Consider the following 15039-nt stretch of genomic DNA (forward strand, 5'->3'; position numbering starts at 1 on the left):
TGTTGTAGATAATGATAATGTAAGACTCTATGAAAGCAGATGTGTCATTGGATTCCTGGCAAAAGTGCATTGAGAATGGTGGTGACTATGTAGAAAAATAAATTTTGGAACATAATAGGTCACTCGTTTTAATGGTACCACTCTTGTCTTGGTAACTTTTCCACTTTTTTAATATAAAAAACAGGAGGCTTTACTTTTGGAACAAAGAAGAAAGTATATTGTCCGATATTTTTTATACAAGTCTCCTTAACTGCTATATTGTTACCATGACTACAACAGCGCATAAAACAATAAGATGAAAAAAAGAAATAACTCTGTCATAGAGAAAATAAAATTATCCAATTGCAAATATTGAATGTAGCAAAATGTAGCAATTGCAAATATTAAATGAAGCAAAATTTAGCAGCATCAATCCAGTCAGAAGCTTTGAATTGTAAAGAATTCCGGATAAAAAAAAAATGGTAGTATTAATCCAGTCAGAATCAGCAGTTTTTTTTTTTTTTTTTTTTTTTTATACGTCAAGATGAAAATTTTTTTAAAATTCAATGATTCTGGCACATAATTGGTTTCTTCTTAAATAAATCCACATTGAATGAGTAACCTCATTTGCATATTACATTTACAAAAGTTTATTTTAATAATTAGCTCCATGTTATTAATTATTTGTTTTAGTAGAATCGTTTTAATTGTTGTTTAGAAATATTATTTAAAGTGGATTTATTTAATTTATATTTAATTTTTCAATTATAAATAGCTGACAATTGCTTTTAAAACTGGAAGTAAGCTTATTTAAGCCCTAAGAGTTATTTCCCCTTTAAGCTACAAGAGTTACTTTGTGTTTGATTTTCAGAGATTAAAATGAGTGTGTTTTATGCTTAAATGCAACATGTAGTCACTTTTTGTAACAAGTTAAGATATATTCAGTGTATCTTAAATAGTATGTGACTAAACTCTCCACCTAGCAATATTTAGAGAGAAAAATAGGGACTCCTTCCTCTAAAGATATTGTGATGGTGTTGCTCGTAGGATGCAATGTAGTATTTTATTATCACAACTCAATGTGTCAAAAATAGTGTTCGAAAGCTACATAAGATAGTGGCTATTAGCCTAGCTGTATTGAATTTGTATGTGGCATCTGTTGCAAACCTACGATACTTTGTGCCTGAGGGGAATTTCTGCTGTCATTTTATTATATACTTGACTGGGTACCCGGCATTTCCCGAGTGTTTGGAGGTGTGTGTTTCCCAAAAAGAAAAGTGGTAGTAGGCAAGCAGGCAGGCAGGCTCGAACCCGTATTATGAAGCAAGAAAATAACGTTAAAAAAAAACGTGATGTCTTTGCCATTGCGTCCATTGGCAAACCGGAAGTGGTGAAGGTTTAAATTAAGGCTAATCAGTCGAAAAGAGGGGGTAACTTTCGAAAATATCGGTGAAAAAAGCGATCCATCCTTGTAGGAAAGTGCCCAGTTGAGGGTGAAAGAATTAATGTTTTTAGCCAAATTACTGATATTTGTTGTCCAAAGGGTTGAGCTTCAAAACGATACTGATCTCGTGAAAATCTGTCACCTCTGTCGAAAGTTTTAGGCAGACAGACATACATTTAAACACAGGTGAGATTTATATTATAGACTAGTGGGGGGTATCCAGCGTTGCCCGGGTGTTTGTAGGTGTGTGTGTGTTTTCGGGTAAATGAAAACAAAAATCGTTGGTTGTTTTAAAAAAAAAATGAAGCCTTGACGCGCAGTTGGAAAATAATAAAGTGTGAAAAAAAAATGTGCGACTTGGCAGGTGCCTGTTTTTGATGAGTTAATGACGTCAACTTTGAGTGTGGGACCAGTGTTTTATTTACCGCGAGTCTGTTTTTTCTTTTTCTTTTTTTTTATACAAAAAAGCTTAATGCACGTGCGGCGATCGAAAATTGTTGAATATTTATCTTTTTAAAGTCAGGCAAATTAAATAGACAGGCGCCCCCGGTTGTTAACTCATAGATATTATCATTTAGGCATGATATAAAAAGTTTTAAGAAGTTGTGAGGCGACCGATAGGTTCTCGGAAAAAAGCCTTTCTTGGATATGCATGAAAACGCACACACACACAAACAATTTCGCTTTTATATTTATAGACTACCGGGGGTACCCGGCGTTGCCCGGGTGTTTGTAGGTGTGTGGTGTTAAATAAAAAAGAAACTGGGGAGGTGGGGGGGGGGGTAGGATCGAACCGGAAGCCTTGAGGTGAAGTTTGAAAATAAAATCAGCCAGCCAGAATGAGCTAATGAAAGATTTTTGAATTTATTTAAGTAAGAACCAGATTGACAGGTACGCACCCAGAAGTCGTCGAGCGTTATGACCTAAGGCAAATGAACCATGAAAACAAAAACGAACACGTGAAAAATGGCTTAAATAAGCCTGTTTCGATATTAAAATTAAAAACATCGGTGGGTACCTGGGTGTTTTTGGGTGTGTGGTCAGGGGTGGATAAGCGAAGTAAAAAAAAAAACAAAAAAAACAGAAAAACGAACGTTACGTGAAAAATGGCTTAAATAACACTGGTTCAATATTTAAATTTAAAAAATGGAAAAAAAAAAAGAAAAAAAAGACATCTCGCACCACGATTCGAACTCAAAACTTTAGATAATGAACCAACGCGCTAATCAACTGAGCTAACACGACGTACATTAAATTTGTTCAGTTTTTCAACTATTTAAAGTAAATCAGGTCTTGACGTCATATGATGCATGCGTAGAACCGATCGAGAGGGCCGTTTTTGTTGATCCCCCCACCCCCTGTCGAAAATTGCCGATTTCGAGGTGAAAAAAATGAACGTCTTTGGCCAATTTTTCGATATTTTTTGTTTGAATTTTCGTCGTGTCTGTCAAAAGATTTTAGCAGACACACAAACATACACACATACATACATACATACATTTTCGCTTTTATATATATAGAAGATAGATGGAGATTAGTGGTCTGACAAGGCCACAGGGGAGACAACTGAAGCAACAAAACAATGGAATCAAAGTAATTTCTAACACCATTTCAATCTGGCTTTACTTTTCCCAAAATGCGCTCTCCAGAAAATGATTTGATTAACTACAAAAATCAGTAGAATTGATCACGCACGCACACAGATATATATATAAATATTACATACACACATACGCACAGAAATTTGAGCTATTTTTTGTACAGTAATGTCTATCGAACTACAATAGGATGATGAGGTGACATATCGGTCATGTGATCAGTTTAATGCAGGATGCCATCCTTATGTTCAGGTTGCTAAGCAACGTCTATTAGAGGATGCAATTATTTACAGAGGAAAACTTGCTGAAAAATATAGAACAGGCGACCGATTTTTATGAGAAATTTCACACTCTCCCAGAACTGTTAAGTTCACTTCGATGCATAGCTAAAATTTTGCCAAAAATAATTATTGTAATGGTTTAAAGACCAGTCACAATGCAATTTTTTTTTTAATATAAACTAGCACGGTGCCTGGCATTGCCTGGTCATAAAATATGCTTAATTATGATATTTTAATTTATGCAGATTTCGTATTTATTAAAGAGCAAATTCTCCTTTGTCTTTTACTTGTAAGCCATTTTAGTTTTAGAAGAGAAGAGGAATGTTTCAAACGAAATGGTGATGTCAATTTTTTGAAGTTTTGAATTGTAAAAGTTTGAAGAAAAGCGTTTCTCGTTAAATAGCCAATCAGTAGAAATCTTGAATTGTAAAAGTTTGAAGAAAAGAGTTTCCCGTTAAATAGCCAATCAGTAGAAATCTTGAATTTTAAAAGTGATTCCAGTTTCTGATTGGTCGATAGCAGAGCATCATTCCATTTGATTGGTCAGTTCTTATCACCCCTGTCTATAAATAGAACCTTCCAATTTTTTGTAACCATACCCTCTTTACTATAACCAAAAATATTGCAGCAATTATTATGTTGTACCCAAAATATAGTAGTGATTTAAAAAAAAAAAAACTATAAAAGAAAAAAATGACTTGAGTGCCATCAACTAGAATTGAAATCAAAACATTTAGCGCTCCAGCCTTAGTCGTTACCATTTGAGCTATCGTCAGGTGAACAAGAAATAGTTAAAAATGAACAGACTTTAACGTATAAATGTATATTTGTAGATGTGTACAATTGCACTTTAACGTGACTTACGCCTGCAAGTTCAATTTTTTTTAAATTTTGAAGCCTTTGCAGCTAATTTTAATGGCTAAAAACCAAATCAAATTTGTTCCACAGGTCCAAATCCCCTATATATCAAGTTTCAAGTCTGTAAACTAATTCAGAGAGGAATTTGGTAGCGACACACAAAGCCACTTATATGCAGAGATAGATAAATAGATATTAGGGATGTATCGATTAATCAGCAGGTAAACAGCTCTAATGGTAATCAGTCGGTTAATTACTTTTTTCTTTCCTATTAAATTTAAACTATTTCATCAATGGTAAGTAACTTATTGGCAGATTCAACTTTACATTTGCTAAGTGTCTGACTATTATTGCTTTTTTTTTTTTTTGCTTTATTAAGTGATGAAACTACAAAATACAAGTTCCAATTCTTATATGAGCTGAAGTTCTACTTCCACTGGAGCATGTTGTGGTGGTTTCTTCTGCTCTGCACCTGCTGCTGCTCTACTTCATCTTCTATTCTTGGTGCCTGCCTCCTTTGCTCTCATAGTCTCATCAGCATTTAAAGTTGAATACTCTTAAATTGTAATGTAGAAACATTTGAGTTTCTCCATTCTCAAGACACAGGTTCATACACATAATCATCTGTTCTAAAGAGCCTCTCACTTTCCACAAATGAAGGTCGTGCACTTAAATATTCCGAAGTCAGTTTACTCAGCAGTGGTAAGGTCTCCTAATTTTTTTTCACCACTGTAATGGATAATCACCTCTTGAAAGTAGTGGTAAAGTTACATAATGATTAAATTCTTTTGTGCACTTAATCATAAGGAATTTACTCCTTTTGAGTTTAGATTGTGATGCTTGTGTTGCGGTTGCAGTCTTAAGGTTTAACCTTGCCTCTACCTGCTTTAATTTCGGATTTGTTAATGTAGGTTCATTTGAAACTAATTCAAACAGTTTCACTTTCAGCAGACCTTGAAGAATTGTATCCTGATTCTGCTTCATTATCATCAGTAGAAAGATGTGGAATCCAATTCTTAATAGTGTTTTCTATGTCATATTCTTGAAATTCATATTTGAATATTGTTTCTGTTGATTCCTTGAATTGTTCAACAATGGTAAGAATGATTCCACTAAAGTCAGAAGAATTAGATTGGACAGCTTTTGAAAGAAATAATCTCAAAGCTTAAAGTGTAGGTATTATCATTGAAGTTCTGTTACTTGCTTCTTTGATTTCTTCAAATGGACTCAGTAACTGGACAGTTTTTTTTAACAAGTCCCCATTGGTAAATTGTTATGGTAGGAATCTTATCAAGAGCACACGTTACAAGAGCTTTTTGTTGTTGTTAATTTATTTTCAGTATAATATGTTGAATTCGACCATATGGTCGCATCTTGAATGAGTTTGTTTTTCCAAATTAAGCTGATCCTGTATTTCAGTTAATTTGCTAATTGCTGATGGAAAGTGATTAAAGTGAGAGACTATATTTTTGTTGTGATGATCGTTTGTACAGCCTGTTGGGAAAATAATAAGTCATTTATTGAGAGTTGCAATGTATGTATGAAATTTGATAGTGACTTTAAACCACATTCCCTTGACACCAGCAACCATATTTATTCCTGAATCCCACAAGACTAAGAAAACTTTACTCCAGATTTCATATTCATTTAAAGCATTGCACAATTCTTCAGTTATTCTTGCACCTGTATATGTACCAGGGAATTGAACAACTCTAAGCACAACTTTGCACTGTTCAAAATAATTTGAAAGGGAGCATTATTTGTAGTAGTTGTCCAAATGTCTGTAGTCATAGAAATGATGCTAATTTTATTAAGAAATGATTGAATTTTTGTTTTTATTTTTGTAAATATATCTGTAATTATTTATTCAGCGAAGTACTTTTTTGGTGGAATACTATTATTTGGAAAAAATGTTGCAATAAACCTTTTAAATCCAATATCAGATGTTACAGAATATGGTTGAATATCAATAGCGATCATTTCTCCTACCAGATAATGGATCTCTTGTTACCTGTGGTCTTTAATGTTCCAAACTTTCTTTTTGGCTAATCTCGATTCTATATTACCCGCAGTTTGGTGTTTCACTCAAGGCTCATAGTTGCTGCCACTTGTTCCTGGAATGTCTGTTCCTGAACAATGTTTTTTCTTTTCTTATCTGCAACTTTTGCTTTTTCTGAATGAACCTTTTTTTAAGATGGTTTAAAATTGTAAAAGTTTTTGCTGATTTGCCACGTCTTGATATGATAGTTTGGCATCATTTGAAGACGGATATATTCTTATTCTTGGAATTGATATCAAAATACTTCCAGCAGAAAATGGTTGCCGTAATGACTGATGGTTGTTGTCAATATTTAATTTTTTTATGTACAGTATAATTCCTATAATTTGAACATCCGCTTCGTTCAAATTAGAGGATGCTGTTCAAGTTTTGTGATGAAAAATGTGCTGCAGTTAACTTTAATTTTCTAAGAATTAAGAAATAGTAAATGAAATTCATTGCTACATGATACTTCAAGTATATATTAAGTTAAGTTTACGATACATTGCAAGTAAGAATTGTTAAATATTATTACCAGGAACAAAAACAATGAAAATAAATTAAATCTACTCTTACTTGTTAGGTATTTATTACCTAAGTTATCATCTACAGAAATCATACATTTATGTAAAATACAGTTTTTTTTTTTAGTTATTCATTGAAGGAGTCTCATTGCAGTTTCTATTTTCATCGATTGAGCTCTCGGGCGCTGCCATTATATTCCGTAAGCGATCACGAAAATCTACAATTTCTTGGTTTAGCTTCTTTATGATTATATCTCTTCGGAGTGACATTGCTTACAAAACATAGTTGTCACTAAAGTAAGGACTTTTTTCTAGACATTTTATAACCGTCTCCATAGACTTTTCTGCATCATCCCATGATATTGCTTCATCAGAGTGTTCTTGGTTATTTGCATTAGGATCAGGAGAATGGGAGCTGTTACTATTTTCATCACCATTACTGCCTTCAGGATATTGATCAGTAGTTTCCTCATCTTGTTGCACCCACATTTCAACATCATTTGCATTAAGTGATTTAAGAACAGCGTGGTTGGTCGGTAACCATTTGGTTTCAAAAATTTTTTCTAGACCAGATGTATTCTCTGATTCTTTCAGTTCAGAAGCTTTTGGCACTGGGCCATGCTTTTATTAATGTGCTTGCTCGAATTTGATTCCATGCACTTGCGAAAGAAAATATGGCATCTTTGATAGTAAAATGGTGCTGAGAATTGCTTATACTCGCGGTACTATTTATCATATTCATCATGAAATCATTTCTGTAGAAACATTTTAAGTTCCAAATAATCCCTTGATCTATAGGTTGGATGAGAGAAGTTACATTAGGTGGTAAGTAGCACACAAAAATATTCCCGCAAGATGACACTAGTTCTGACTCAGGAGGATGTGCTCTACAATTGTCCAACAGAAGCAAGCACTTTGAATCAGATTTACCTAATTCAAGAAAACGCCTCTGGATAACTGGCACAAATTCTTGCAAAAAACATTTTTTAAACAACTGTTGATTCATCCATCCATTTCGTGAAGAATAATAGGATACTGGCAAAGGTGAAACTCCTTTCAATGCTTGGGGACACTTTGATTTGCCGATGACAAGAAGCTTAAGTTTATGAGTTCCAGAAGCATTAGCACATACCATCACTGTTAGTCTTTCTTTATTTAATTTGAATCCTTTTATTTTCGGCTCCTCAAATCCGGCTAATGTTTTTTTTAGGTAAGCACTTCCAATTTACGCCACTTTCATCAGCGTTGTAAGCATCCTCTGGTGTTAAACCATAATCGGCAATTATCGTCTTGAATTTGTCACAATAATTTGATATTGCGTGTGTATCAGCAGACCGTTGTTCGTGTGACATTGTTAATTATCTTATACCATGTCTACTCTTAAAGCTCCTAAGCCTTCACTGAAATTTCATATCTTCTGCAATATTCAACTCTTTCAGAGATTTTGCTTTCGCAATTAACATGAACCCAAATATTGTTACACCTTCATTCCGTTTTGCTACAAACCACTCGTGCAATATTCAATCAAATTTAACTTGCTTTGATCTGCGAAGAGTCCTTCTTTTGACATGTCTTTTATTTGGAGAGAAAGGAGCAGCGTTCAGTATTTCCTCCTTTTTCTTTTTGATGTAAAACAGTGTACTTCTTCCAATCTTATAATCTCTCAATATAACGCTATTTTCAACTCCAGCATCTAATTTTTCTATAATTTGACGTTTTTCAAGTAAAGTCAGTGTCACTTGTTTTCTTTTAGAGTTGCAAGCCATTGTGCTGGGTTGTTTTACACTATTTTAAATATAGCAATCTGAAAAAAAAAAAAAAAAAAAAATTACAGTTACTGTGAATTATCAATAGCTAATTTACATTAATTACATAGTACCAATATTAACATTTCTGCGCAATATCTGACTAAACCATGTAAACTGTTTTACTGCAACTCCACATCAAATATGCTAATACAATTTCAATGACGAGACACTTCAAGTTTAGAGAAAGTCCAGGTTTAGAAGAAGTCCAACTTTAGGGGAAGTTCAAATTAAAGGAGTTTTACTGTATTTAAATTATCTGATAAGTAATTTATCTCAATAAAATATGCTTTACTAAACAATAAAAATATGTAATGGAAGCATGGGTCAAAAAATGAGGAACAAGAGTATGACTGATGAAGAATGCTTTAGTTTTGGTTCACTCATCGCAATTTATTGTACAATTTCTCAGCATGAAAACTGAAAGATGAAGTAATAACTTTCTTTGACAGTGATTTTAAAGTAAAAAAAAATGTTAATTTGGTATCTCCCTCCCCTCGCCTCTCTCCCACCCGTTCCCCTCACCTTTCTCCCTCCACCCTCACCTTGTCTGTCTCCCACCCTCACCTCATCTGTCTCCTGCCTTGGCCTAGTCTACGTCCATCTACCTCCCCTCGTCCATCTCTCTGTCCCCCCCCCGGCGTGCATTTGGAGAGATATTAAGGATTAAAATCTCCAGTTATCCTTTCATTATATATCTTGACTAATCAGACGGTGGACGTTCAGGGTTTGCAAGTTTTTTGTTTATTTTAACTCCTAGAAGTAAAGGTAGTTGGCAAGCCATTTCCAATAGTATTAGTGCTGATAAAAACTTGAACCTGCCTAGCTATGTCCATCGCCCGTGGTCAGTAACCATTATACCGACTGCCATTTCTTTTGGCTTAACTCCAGATCCAAAACGCACCAGCATCTTTACCCTGTGAGTCATGACACTGCTTTCAGTTGCTTTTAAAGCACCACAAGCAAAACTAGGTCAGTCGAGAGCCACCAATTATTTCTGTTGTAAGTAAAAATAAAACATGATTGAATTGGGAAGTAGTTGATCTTCACTCGCTTGACTCGTGAATATTTATAGTTAATTGCTTAGTTGCTAGTTTGCTTATTGACATGTTTTGATTTCTGTAGCTGGAAACATTCCTGTGAATGCAATCAGATGTAGGCTTTTCTGTTTTCTGTTTGTTTCTTTTTTTATTGGGGGTCACCTCCTATTAAGGACTAAAGGCCCTCTCGGGTAAGACTTAATGAGTGTCAGGTGGTTGTTGAGACAGCACTGTGATGATCAGTAATGGTGGAACTTGGGTAGTGCTCGTTTGAGAAAATGGCTTAACAGGAACTTGTTTACATTAGACTTGAAAACGACAATGTTATATTCAGCCAGGAAGCAGCCCAATTTTTTTTTTATACATAGGAATCACCACTTATCAAGGCCCAAAATCTACTTGAGGATTAGGGTTAATGATTGTACAGTAAAAATTGAGACAACAGCATGTTAATAGTTAGTGTAAATAAGGTGGAAATGGATAATTTACGGGGGTGGGAAACTCAAAGGAACAAACAAGCAAAAATAAATAAATCTGACTCGTTTTTTTATTACTGTTACTTTCCCATCTCGACAAGACTTAAAGAGTCTCTCACTTCTGCTCCATTACACACCGGCTGTAGTAGTCGGCCATTTTTTGCTTTCGACTTTACATGTCCATTTTTATTTATTTATTTTTTTTTTATGTCGATTTTGTTTTTCCCCGACCACATGGTGCATTTTTTCTTTTTTCCTTTTTTTCCTTTTCTTCCTGTGCCCACTTCCTAATTTGCATATGTGCTTTTTTTTTGCTACTGCTGCCAATCTCTTTGCAAGCCAGTCATTCTTCGCTGCTGCTGCTATTATCCCATGCACTCGTATGCACTATATTACAGGAATGTCATTCCTAGAAAACATCACTGCTAAAAAACATTACTTTTATAAAAGACAGAACCTCAGTTGAGACCATTTGCCATGAAAATAACGATAGAGCAGAGATGAACTCATTGCATCTATCCAGTTAGAAAGAGGAAGTAGAGTAGAAAAGAGGGCTTCACCCACTGGATTTTGAAGCCGGTTTTGAGCTCTGTTAAGGCAGGAAAAAGTACTCTTACCAGCATCTCCCTAGATGTGGCAACGGTACTTCATCTTAGGACATGAAGTTGCTTTCAGGATTTTTAAAGACCATGTCAGCAATTTTTTAAACACTCAAGAACCTTCTTTTTTTTTTTTCTCAAGCTAACTCCCTTCCCCACCAGAGATCTTTCTAACCATTCACAGCAGAAGCTTATCTTTTTTTTTTTTTTTTTACTTATCTCCATTCTTCCATGAGGTTCTCTTCCTCTCGATCCTTTCACAAGGTTCTCTACCTCTCTGAGTTGGAAGTTTTGGCATTTGGGGGAGGGGGGGGTCTGGGCAGGAAGTTTTGGCATTTTAAGGGTCTGGGCAGGAAGTTTTGGCATTTTGGGAGGTCTGGGCGGGAAGTTTTAGCATTTTGGGGGGGGTCTGGGCGGGAAGTTTTAGCATTTTGGGGGGTCTGGGCAGGAAGTGTTGGCATTTTGGGGGTCTGGATGGGAAGTTTTGGGAGTGTTAGCATGTGAGAGAGACAAAAGAGAAATTTAAAAATATATCTGTCTTTTTGTGGTTCATGGTAATGTTTTAGACTGGGCTAGTTTTCATGAGAGATGAAGAAAAACGCTTGTTATTTGTGCCATACATAACTGTAAAAGACTGATCTTCATAAGTAGATAGTTATATTGTTACAATACCCCTTGGTAAATCGCTCGATAAATCCTTGACATGTTACGATTGATTTTTTTATTCTCGTTTCCTTTTTATAAATCGATCAATAGCAATGCACCAAAATTCAATCGTTCATGATCAAAATTTGCCTTTCGAAAACTGGATTCATTTTTTAAAGTGTTGAATTTTGTTTTTGTATTTCGAAAACAAGATATAACTAGCGTGACCTAGGGAAATTCCATGGAATGAGAGCTATATTTAATTAACAAGTGTTTTGACAAGGCTGATATTTTTCTGTATAATGCAAAAAATTAGTTTTTCTTTTTCTCTCTCAATAACATGCAGCAAATATGAGTTTATTACAATTTCTATGAAAATAGTGTCTATTGTATATTAAATATAGAACTGACACAAATGAGATAAATTAATAAGTACTAATTAATACCCAGAAAATAATATTGTGCTACATAGTTCAATGCAAATAATAAAATCAGATTAGACTTGCATCTTTAATTTACTCGTTCAGTTCTTTTAAAGAACGGGTTACACTGTTGTAATAGTTATTGTTCTTTACTCATTGACTTTTGGTTTTGGTTTAGATTTCAGCTTGAGTTTTTTTTTTTTTCTTTGTAATTACAAGAAGTGATTTGTTAAGGAAAAAAAAATACTTGCATACACATGTCTCAGTTTCTGCATTAAGTAAAATGTAATATTTATGCATATTTTACGACTGGGCAACGTCGAGCAACCTACAACTAGTTTATATAAATGTAGACTCCAGAATTTAAATTTATTTGTTTAGTTTATATATATATATATATATATATATATATATATATATAATAAATTCCACAGCCAAACAACGTCGCAGCTCACAAGAGCCATGACAGTCAACGAACCGGAAGTCCAAGACTAGAGTTTCGCACTCATTTGGGCTCATCAGTTAGACACAACTTCTGGTTCGTTGACTGTCATGGCTCTTGTGAGCTCCGATGTTGTTTGGCTGTGGAATTTATTATATACAATCTCTCACATTCTGAAAATCATACATATAATTTTATTGAAGAGTAATTCTTTAACAAAGCCAAACTTATAAGAAAAGCTCAACACTATTAAGGAGCAAACAATAATATTAAATGAAAGATGAGGAATGAAGGTTATATATAACTTAATTATATCATCTTATCAATAAAGAAAGGTGAATGGAGAAAATGAACTTTTTTAAATTCCCCCTTAACTTTTCCTTATTGTTCTGATTATATAATCAAGTTATATATAACTTTTATTTTTCATTTAATATATATATATATATATATATATTAGTGTTGGGACGATTAATCAGAATTTTTTAGGGTATCGGTATCAGAAAAATTTGTGCCTATTTTCCGATGCCAACAACAATTCTTTTAATTGGCTTTTTTATTTGATTTTCTTTAAATAAAAATATTCTACCGCTGATAGTAATACTAAAATAGTTAATATCTGAGTTTAACCTATTAGTAAATCTAAAATCGATAGATCATCCCTCACAAGTGTATCCTTATGTTTAAGAAAATATCTGCACATTTAACATGTATTTTTACGGTAATCGTGAAAAATAACAATTTTATAGTTAAATACATAGAGATTTTAGAAAGAATTGAAATCGGTAATTGTATCGGAATTGAAAAAAATATTGCAATCGTCCCTTTATTTTTGCTAATAATTTTTTCGAAGCATATAACCATATATTACTTAACTTGACTACATTATGATTTGTTTTCTTTTAACTTCTATTTTGAAATATAGTTGCAACAATTTGCTTTTGTGCTGTGGTGATGGGGCCAGGTGGACTTAGGGTTGTATCATGTCTGTCAAGCTAAATAATCTTTGTAAAAGATGTTCAAGTGACTCAGTATATCGCATCCACATATAAAGATAATTTTAAAACATTTAAATATAAAATTAATATAAATCAATTATTTTTTTTTATATTGATTTCTGTTATAGATTTTCTTATTTTCTTTGATCATAAAAGTATTTTTTATTAAAAAATATTTCTCCGTTTCCTTACTAATGTCTTTCCAGTATTCCATATAAATTCATCTAGACATTACCAGGTAACATTTCTTGTTTTTGCTATTGTCATTTTTGTATTCCTGTTGTCAATTTCATCGTAAAAGTGTTTTAAATATAGATCAGTAGTTCTCAGTCCATCATCCATCTTGTAGTCACAAGTCATATTTCTACCCGCACTTTACACTACCAGTCATTCTCCTACAACCACTTTGCACCCTCAGGTTGCACCCTCATATAAATATTTACACAAGTTGAATCTATCATTTTTCACCACCCCATGTTGCATTCACCATTTACAATTCCCAGATTGCATTCTCTCACTTCCACTTTACACCCCACATGTTGCACCCACAATTTTGCACTCCCAGATTGCCTCCTCCAACCTCCACTTTGAACACTTAGGTTGCATCCTCCTACCAATATTTTTCACATTGAAGTTGCACCTACATCAGTGTACACCATGTTGCACCTACATCCATGCACGCCATGTTGCACCGACATCCATGCACGTCATGTTGCACCGACATCCATGCACGTCATGTTGCACCTACATCAGTGCACGCCATGTTGCACCTACATCAATGCACGCCATGTTGCACCTACATCCGTGCACGCCATGTTGCACCTACATCCGTGCACGCCATGTTGCACCTACATCCGTACACGCCATGTTGCACCTACATCCGTGCACGCCATGGTGCACCTACATCCGTGCACGCCATGTTGCACCTACATCCGTGCACGCCATGTTGCACCTACATCCGTGCACGCCATGTTGCACCTACATCCGTGCACGCCATGTTGCACCTACATCCGTACACGCCATGGTGCACCTACATCCATGCACGCCATGGTGCACCTACATCCGTGCACGCCATGTTGCACCTACATCCGTGCACGCCATGTTGCACCTACATCCGTGCATGCCATGTTGCACCGACATCCGTTCACACCATGTTGCATCTACCACCATTCGCCACTAGGTTGCATTCACCACTTAGGATTTCCAGATTGCCTCCTCCCACCTCCACTTTGCTCACCCATGTTGCATTCTTCACTTTGCACCCCAGTTTGTATCCTCCTATCAATATTTTTTACATTTAAGTTGCACCCTGTGTTGTATTTACAACCGTGCACCCCAAGGTTACATCTACCACCGTGCAACCCAGGGTTGCATCTACCACCGTGCACCCCGGGGTTGCATTCACCACTTCGGATTCCCAGATTGCATTCTTTCATTCTCACTTACACCGCCATGTTACATCCATCATTAAAATTTAACAGATTTCCTCCTCCCACCTTTACTTTGTACTCCAAGATTGCATCCTCCCACTTCTACTGCTCTCATGTCCTCTTTATACCACCAGGTCATCCTCCCACATACACTTTATGCATGCAGGTTGCATGAACTCAACTCCCCTCTGCAATCCCATGTTACATCCTCCTACCTCTACTTTGCCCCCCCCCGACTAGTGATGCATAGTTTTAATCATCTTATGTAGACAAATAAAGCTTGCCAAAGGTATTCACCCACATTATGTCGGCCATTTTGTGCTCATTTTAACTCGTTTTATATATGTGTATAAATTTATAATATGTAAATATATATGTAAATTAAGTTTAGAAACTAATATCTAGAAATGAAGGCTGGAATATCTATTAATAGAAGATATTGAATAAGTGATTGGAAAGA

General features: G+C 34.9%; 1 protein-coding gene across 6 annotated transcripts in view; it reads left to right on the forward strand.

Annotated features, from left to right (window-relative positions):
• Positions 1 to 15039, forward strand: part of LOC145291923 (E3 ubiquitin-protein ligase LRSAM1-like) — a 106800-nt gene that overhangs the window by 18630 nt on the left and 73131 nt on the right. Inside the window, exon 2 of one of the 6 annotated variants that reach the window (XM_080137776.1) lies at positions 13356 to 13387. The exons of the other annotated variants lie outside the window; for them this stretch is intronic. The gene's annotated coding sequence lies outside the window, so the exon portion shown is untranslated. The remainder of the gene's footprint in view (positions 1 to 13355; positions 13388 to 15039) is intronic. 6 annotated transcript variants of the gene reach the window in all.

Source organism: Euprymna scolopes, chromosome 13 (assembly GCF_053919585.1).
Source record: "Euprymna scolopes isolate OS-2025 chromosome 13, ASM5391958v1, whole genome shotgun sequence".
Classification (NCBI taxonomy): domain Eukaryota; kingdom Metazoa; phylum Mollusca; class Cephalopoda; order Sepiida; family Sepiolidae; genus Euprymna; species Euprymna scolopes.